Source organism: Heterocephalus glaber, unplaced genomic scaffold, assembly GCF_053883595.1.
Source record: "Heterocephalus glaber isolate CG9 unplaced genomic scaffold, H.glaber_assembly_v1.0 deba00000331, whole genome shotgun sequence".
NCBI classification, from domain to species: Eukaryota; Metazoa; Chordata; class Mammalia; order Rodentia; family Bathyergidae; genus Heterocephalus; species Heterocephalus glaber.
Window position 1 is genome coordinate 34,266,537 of NW_028258142.1, and position 7,338 is coordinate 34,273,874.

Sequence of the window (7,338 nt, forward strand, 5' to 3'; positions counted from 1 at the left end):
AAGAGAAGCAAAGACTAAGCTAAAGTAATTTCACATCTGCTGGTTCCTCCCAGCCTTGTGAGGATTTAACTCTATATAGAGAGTGTTTTAGCTGCCAGTTACAGGGCACCTACTCTGTGACAAGCCCTTGACTAACAATTTTTCTTCCAATTCTCACCACAACCTATAAGGAAGCCCCATTATTGACCCCATTTCATATATGAGAAAACTGAGGCTTAGGGGAGATGATAAAAAGCTTCCCCAATGTTACTCTGTAGCAATTGAAAATTGGATCAGTCTGACCCTAGGTCTGATTATATATGATCCTGTGCTGTCCTCTAGGACCTCAGGGGCACAAGCTGCCTCTTTCTATGCATTCTTCTTTGTTGGGTAAGCCTAGGGCCCGGCTATGTGGTCATGTCAAGGACCAGGGAAATTTTCATCAGCACACAGAGCTGCAAGGCTGATGTCTTGAACAACAAGGACAGAACATCAGTTGGTGGTATCCTATTATGGAAGTCCTCACTCAGAGTGGTGTACATGTATCAGTCACATTTAGCATATTTATTTGGCACAAAAGTTCATGTTGAATTCAAGAGGCCTCATCTCTGGATGTATGCAACAAAATTCAATTTCTACAAGCAGCCACCTGAAATGCCAGTGAGTAAAGGAATATTAAAGGAATATTAAAGGAAGCACAGAGAGGTGGAGAATATCCCAGATATGCATGTACCCACAAGTATACACACCCTCACTCTTCCTGTCACACATGGCACATAGCCAAGTGCTCACACATGGAACCCTGCAGGTGTCTGAAGATTTATGTTTATCTCCTATTTTCCATGATTTAACATGCATGTGCTCACAGGTGTGCATAAAATGTGTACACACATAAATTTTATAGGCATGCAAGCATGTATTGATTTTATGAACAAAATTTTATCCTTGTATTAATGTACATATGTATGTTGCACATATGTGCATACATTGCAGGTTCATATGTACCTAGCTGTGAGTTAGCATGTGTGAATAATAACCACACAAATGGCATAAGGGTGAACTTCTGGCCAGCAGGGCATGAGGACCCGTGTGTCTGGCCAAGATAACTGCTGGAAAGGGAGGAGATGGTCTGAGCATCGAGCCCTAAAAGAAAAGCCCCAAGGGTGCTGCAGGCAGAGGGGAGCTGACGTCAAGGCCAGGAGGGGCCATTGCCCTGGAGGGCTGGGGCAGCTGGACTGGGCCGTGGTAGCTTCCAGAGGAGCAGAATTAGGCACATGCTGAACTGGGGGCTGGGGCAGGAAAGAAAGTCGATGCACAAAGAGACTTGAGGGGTGAAGTCTCTGGAGGCCCTTTCCTCCTCAGTCTCCAGATTTAGCCCCTGGGAGCTTGAGAGCAACAAACACATGGATTTATGTCAGATCTGTCTATGAGGGAGGCCCTAGATGATGGTTTTAAAGCTAGCAAGGTAATAGTTCATCTTGGTCATGGGGACACTGAGGCCTCAGAAAGGTCTTTCTAGGTCACACTGGGAACTGGGTTAGCCTAGAACATAGTATTCAGTGAACGTGTATTGAATGAGTCAGTGAATGAACAGATGAATGAAAGAGAGGAAATAGGACTGATTAAATGAATAACAGGGACTATCCTTAATTTTAAATGTGTGCTCCTTTATTCCAAAAAGGAGAAAGTTAAGGGAAGGCTAATGAACTTAAAATCATTAAAAATGTGGAACCTGACTTTTATTTTCTGAGGATAGAAATGCAGTATTTATTTATTTACATTTCAATTTTTTTTCTTTAAAAGGAGTTGTGTACAAGGGGGTTAAATGGTTTATAGACAAGAAAAAAACTGTGCTAGAACCATCATCCTCTTCATCTTCTTCCTCTTCACCATCCTTTTCATCTTCCTCATCTTCCTTCTTTTTCTTGCTTTTTTCAGCCTTAACAACTCCTTTTTTGCTGCATCAGGTTTTCCTTTAGCTCGGTAGGCAGTGATGTCTTTTTCGTACTTTTCCTTCAGCCCAGCAGCCTTCTTCTTGTAAGGCTGCTTGTCATCTGCTGCAGTATTATCCCACATTTCTCCTGGTTTCTTTGCAGCATCACCGATAGAGAAGCCAGGATGTTCTCCTTTGATTTTGGGCTGATACTCGGAACAGAACAAGAAGAAGGCCAAAGGGGGCCTCTTGGGCGCATTGGGACCCTTGAACTTCTTTTTTGTTGTGCTTCTTCTTGTGCTCCTCTCGGCAAGTTTGCACAAATAATGCATATGATGACATTTTGTCTCTCTCTTCTTAGGATCTCCTTTGTCCATGTTTACTTGTTTGGCTTAGTGAAGCACAGAGTCACTCAATGCCTGTTCAGCTCTCACTTGCCTAGCCACTGTCTCTATGGAGCTCAATGTACTGCAAGGAATGCCAGAAATGCAGTATTTAAAAAGAGTGCTGTGAAGTTCATATAAGATTCTATTTTGGATGTATGTGTGTGTGTAAAAGGAAGTTTTATGTGAATGTGTATTGGGTATATGAATGATACCCTAGGTAACCATAGATAAAAAAATTTTGCTGCAATCAAAGACCTTCGGTAAGAGAAATTTAACAAAATCACAAATAACTACAACTGATCCATTCATTATATGAATGTGGTCAACACTGAGGTGGGAACTATGCATAGCCAGAGCCTCAGCGGTGAGACCCAGCTTGAGCTCTGAAAAAGCCATGGTGATTGGCACATTTTCTGAGGTTAGAATCCAGGCTGAGATGCAGGTTAGGTACAAGGGGAGTTCAGAGAAGCCAAGACAACAGGTGCTATAGTTTGGATCTTAAGTGTTCCCCAAAGGTCCCTGCAGTGCAGATTTAATGCCTAGCCTAGCGCTATTGAGATGCAAAGGAGCCTTTGGGAGCTCTTAGGTCATGGGGGAGAGGGGGATCCCATCCCTTTTTCTTTCCTCTTTTTTCATTTCCCAGCCATGAGGTGAATAGTTTTGCTATGCCAATGCTCCCACTATGATGTGTTGCCACAGGCCCAAAAGTAATGGGGGAACTAGTCATAGATGGAAGGCTCTAAAACTATGAGCAAAAATTAAACTTTTCTCTTTAAAAGTTCGTTATCTCAGGTATTTTTTTACAGTGACAGGAAACCTGACCCACAGTGTTATTTGTGTGTATACATGTGATTGTTTGGATGAAAGACTTTTGTAGGATTTATTCATGGCTGCATTTGGTGTGTATTATATGAGAGTTGCTGCTATAATTTCTTGTCTTCTGCTATCTCTCTATCATTTTGAAGCGCGTTATTAGAAAGTCATGGGTAGGTTGATCATATCACTTGTGGTCCAAAGAGGGATACTTGAAAGTGACAGAGGACGTTATTAATCATTATGCTGGAGAACCTGAGACTTCACTGTACATACTGGGGCTTGTGGTTGCTCTGGCCATAGAGGTTAGCAGTGGGCTGTCCTTGAGGCCTTGGGCAGCAGCAGAGTAGCCATGCCAAGTCACCTCACTGAGGGAGCTTCACTCTATGCCAAGCTCTATCCCAGGATATTGGCTGGTCTCACTGCACTCTCTGCAGGGAGATTGACCTGGTGGCCAGGGCAAGAACTCAGGGAGTTGCCAGCAGGAATAAGGGCTCCCTGGGCCTCAATTGTCTCCTCCCTGCAGTAGGGCTCATGGCCTTCTGCAGTCAGCGATCCTGCTGCTGGGCCTGGATTTTAGCACTTACTCCATCCACTTTAGCACCACCATTTTCCCTGGTGCAGGCCCAGGCAGGCGGCTCTAATGGATTACTTGCATTATCTCCCTCATCACTGTTTAAATATTTATCAGACCATTATGTATTTAGTGGCCAGAAGCAGGGAAGAGAAGGGGCAGAAGGTAGCACTGCTCTGGTCAGATCCAAGGGTTAATTACAGATTGGATAAATCCCCCTGATTTAAAAATTAAATAAATAACCAGGGTTGGGAGATTAAAGGAAACTGTTACTTACATGTAAGAAGTGCAGAGCAGCCTCACCCAGGTTTTAGTGTCTTCTAGTGCCTGGTTTTATGATCTTTTGGTTTCCTTCCCCTACCTGCAAACCAGTGGGCTGCCTAAGCCTTAAACCAGCTTCTAATTAAAAACCATAGTTGGATTTTTGCTCCTCAAGCAACCAGGGTGTGGGAAAACTCATGCTCTCCTAAAACTGGAGTCAACATCCGCCTCATGAAAGAAGTTCCGAAGGTAACTCTGGGGCTGGCACTGTGAAATATTGTTCATTATAACGAAGCAGCTGAGATAATGCTGTTTTCTAATTTCCCTTTCTCAGTCAGAAATTAAATAAAAAGTCATGTCTAAATTACAATACTGGATTGAGATCAGACGAGGGCCCCATGCAGAGAGCTCATGATCTATCCTTTCCACATTTTACAGCCATTAAAAAAGATTATCGTCGTTTTTCCCCCTCCCTTTTCTTGGAGGCCATTTACAATTGTTCTGAACTCTCACTGCTTTATTCGAATGTCTTAAAAGTGGCAGTGCACATCATAAGTCAATCACAAACTTAAATTAAGAAAAAACAAAACAGGCACCCAAGAAAACTAGGTCTCTGAACTCTACATTTAGGTATCTAGAGAGTCATAACTTGACTGCTCACCAGCTCCTTTCTGGATCTGCACTGTCAAGGTCTTCTCTAAGGGGAGTGAGGGTGGAAGGGCTCCATGCGAAAATAGCCAGAGTTTCAACAGCCCTCCCTTTGATCAGAAATGTACCTTGGACAAAATGAGTGTGATAGGCTGGCTGATAAAGGGATTTTTTTAAATGTTGATGAGCCTAGAATACTGTTTATAATTGAGCATTTATTTGACTACTCAACAAAAGAGTGGAAATTAGGAACATGCATGCATTTGTCATAAGTCAAGTGTTCCTGTTATCGGTGATAGTTATTGGTATTCTCAGAAGGTTGCATGGAAAGTTGACACAATATCATTATTTTTGGTGGAATGTGTCAGTGTCATTATGAATCATGTTTACTGGGTGACCCTATTGGTCATTTACATAATATGATTTGAGCACCTACTATGTACATGGTACTGTGCAGGAACAAATAGCAGGTGGTGTCTGGACTTGGGTGCTCATTCCCCAGCCAGGACAAAAACACACTTAGGTTTTAATATGCTACACATATAACTATGAATTCAAGGCAGGTAGATCTCTGTGGGCCATGTTAGTCAGCTAGGACTAGGCAGAAAACGGCTTGGGCTGGATTTTGCAATCAGCTGAACCTTAATGATGAGGACAGATGATGGAAAACCACTCTAAGAAGGGTGCAGTGTTAGCAAATGCCTGGGGATGGGATGCTCATGGTGCTTAAGGGTTGTTGTTGAGAGCACAGTACTGTGCAGAGGAGTGAAGGAAGAAAGTGACAGAGGCCTCATCCATCCATCTATAAATCCATCCACTGAACAAATATCAGCTAAGCACCCACTAGATGCCGAGTACTCTTCTAGGCTTCAGTCTGGAGTTAGTTTACAATGACTTTGAATGTTCAGTTAAGTTTCAGCTTTGTCAACAATATGGTGGTGATAGAGGGACTAGAAAATAAGAGCCAGAGAAAGGCCTTATAAGGGAGGAATTAGCAGGTCCTGGTCACTGTGACTCCTTCGCAGGGTCTCTTTAGATCGAATGTCTTTAAATAGCTTTAAAATGCTAAAGGTCAAGTACATCTCCTCCTTTTAAATACTCTTGAAGAATACGCCACCTAGAGTGAAGTAAGGCCTCCATAGAACAAATGTGTGTGAGACTCCAAGAGCTGCTTCACCTTCTCCGTAAGGGTCTTTACCCATAGTCTGGAGTCAAGAATTTGCCACCTAATATCCCTGTGGCCTTGGGCAGTTTAAATTACACCTCTAATCCTCATTATTCACATCTATCTAGTGGGACTATAACACTCCATTTGTTGGGAGTTGTGAGGATTGCATTAGTAAACACATTATCACACTACCTGGAACCTGGTGTCAACAAACTTTAGCTCTGATGATGGGCAGCTCTCTTCCAACTTCATCTTTCACTATGATTTCTTGCTATTCTGAAACCACCTGCTTTCCACTAGCTCTGGGCACCATCCTCTGCTTGCTCTTGCTCCTGGAAAAGGGTCTTAGAAAACTTTCCCTCCTTTAACACAACTCAACACAGACTTATTTCCTGCTTAGCATCTGCCAGACAAGGGCCTAGAGCACTTACCATCTAAATTACTTGTTTGTTTGCCTCATTATATTCAACTATGTCTGATTTTGTTTCATGAATATATTTCTCATGTGGAAGCAACCAGTGAAATGGTTGATGGGGAAATGAAGTGCAGAGAGGAAGAAGAATGTGTCTATCTTTTGCTTCCCAACCAGGGTGCCATGAATAAATTACAGGTATATGGGATCTGACCCTCTCAGCTTTAAGATTCTGGGGCAGAGCCTGGAGCAGACAGAGCACCTAGAGACAGTCTCCTGTGGCCACAAGTAACATCTGTAGCTTCTCAAAGCCCACCCAGTGTGGGTGGGGCCTGATGGCATTTGCTATCATCCCTACAACAGTGGGCATGGTGAGGGGTACCTGACCCAGGCTGCTCTGACCCAGGGAGCTACAGTGAGACTGAACAAGGAGCTGTTCACCATCACCATCATAGAGACAGGAAGGCTGAAGAAGCTCATGTGGCAAGGGCACCACATACAGCCCAGGTACAGCAATCACAGGAGAAAAGTCCAGAGAGCCCCAGTGAAGCTTGATGGTGGCACAAGGCCAATGTCCTTGGATGGGCTTCTTATGTCATATGCTTTCATCTATTTGCAATCATTGTACCCTCAAAGTGTTATTCAAGCCAGCTGCAGAGCAAATGTTCCAAGAGCACACACACCACATCCCACAAATTAAAATATCATCATCTTTGGAGTCCTTGATGTAAGTTCAATAGGTCTTGAGATCCATGTACATTGTCACAAAAGCTCTCAACACTACACTTATCAGCGAAAGAAAAGGAAGAGCTGTTAAGTTCTTTAGATATAATTTCAACAGTTATTAATCTTTAATGGTTATAAAAAAGGCTTTAAATTTTTTATTGCTCACTTTTGCAAAGTTTTTTTTATCAAGGGTGACTACCAAGAATTTGTAGACAACATCATTTTAAAAGTTTTGATCAGGTACTGTGTGAACAGACCTTGATTTGAAACAATTATATTCATGGAAGGAAGCAAGCTCAAATTTCTCAGTAAAACTAGGGAAGAGATGTTTCTCCTAATAAGCAGCATTTGAGTTTTCATTTTGTATTCTATATAAAGAAAATGGAATGGCTTTTTCCCCAACCTCCTATAGGTAGCCCAAGTCCTCTGTGCTCCACT

The 7,338-nt window shown here is 42.7% G+C and overlaps 1 pseudogene; it reads right to left on the minus strand.

Moving 5' to 3' along the window:
• Positions 1 to 386: 386 nt before the first annotated feature.
• Positions 387 to 2,289, minus strand: LOC101723634 (high mobility group protein B1 pseudogene; annotated as a pseudogene).
• Between the last annotated feature and the right edge of the window lie 5,049 nt (positions 2,290 to 7,338).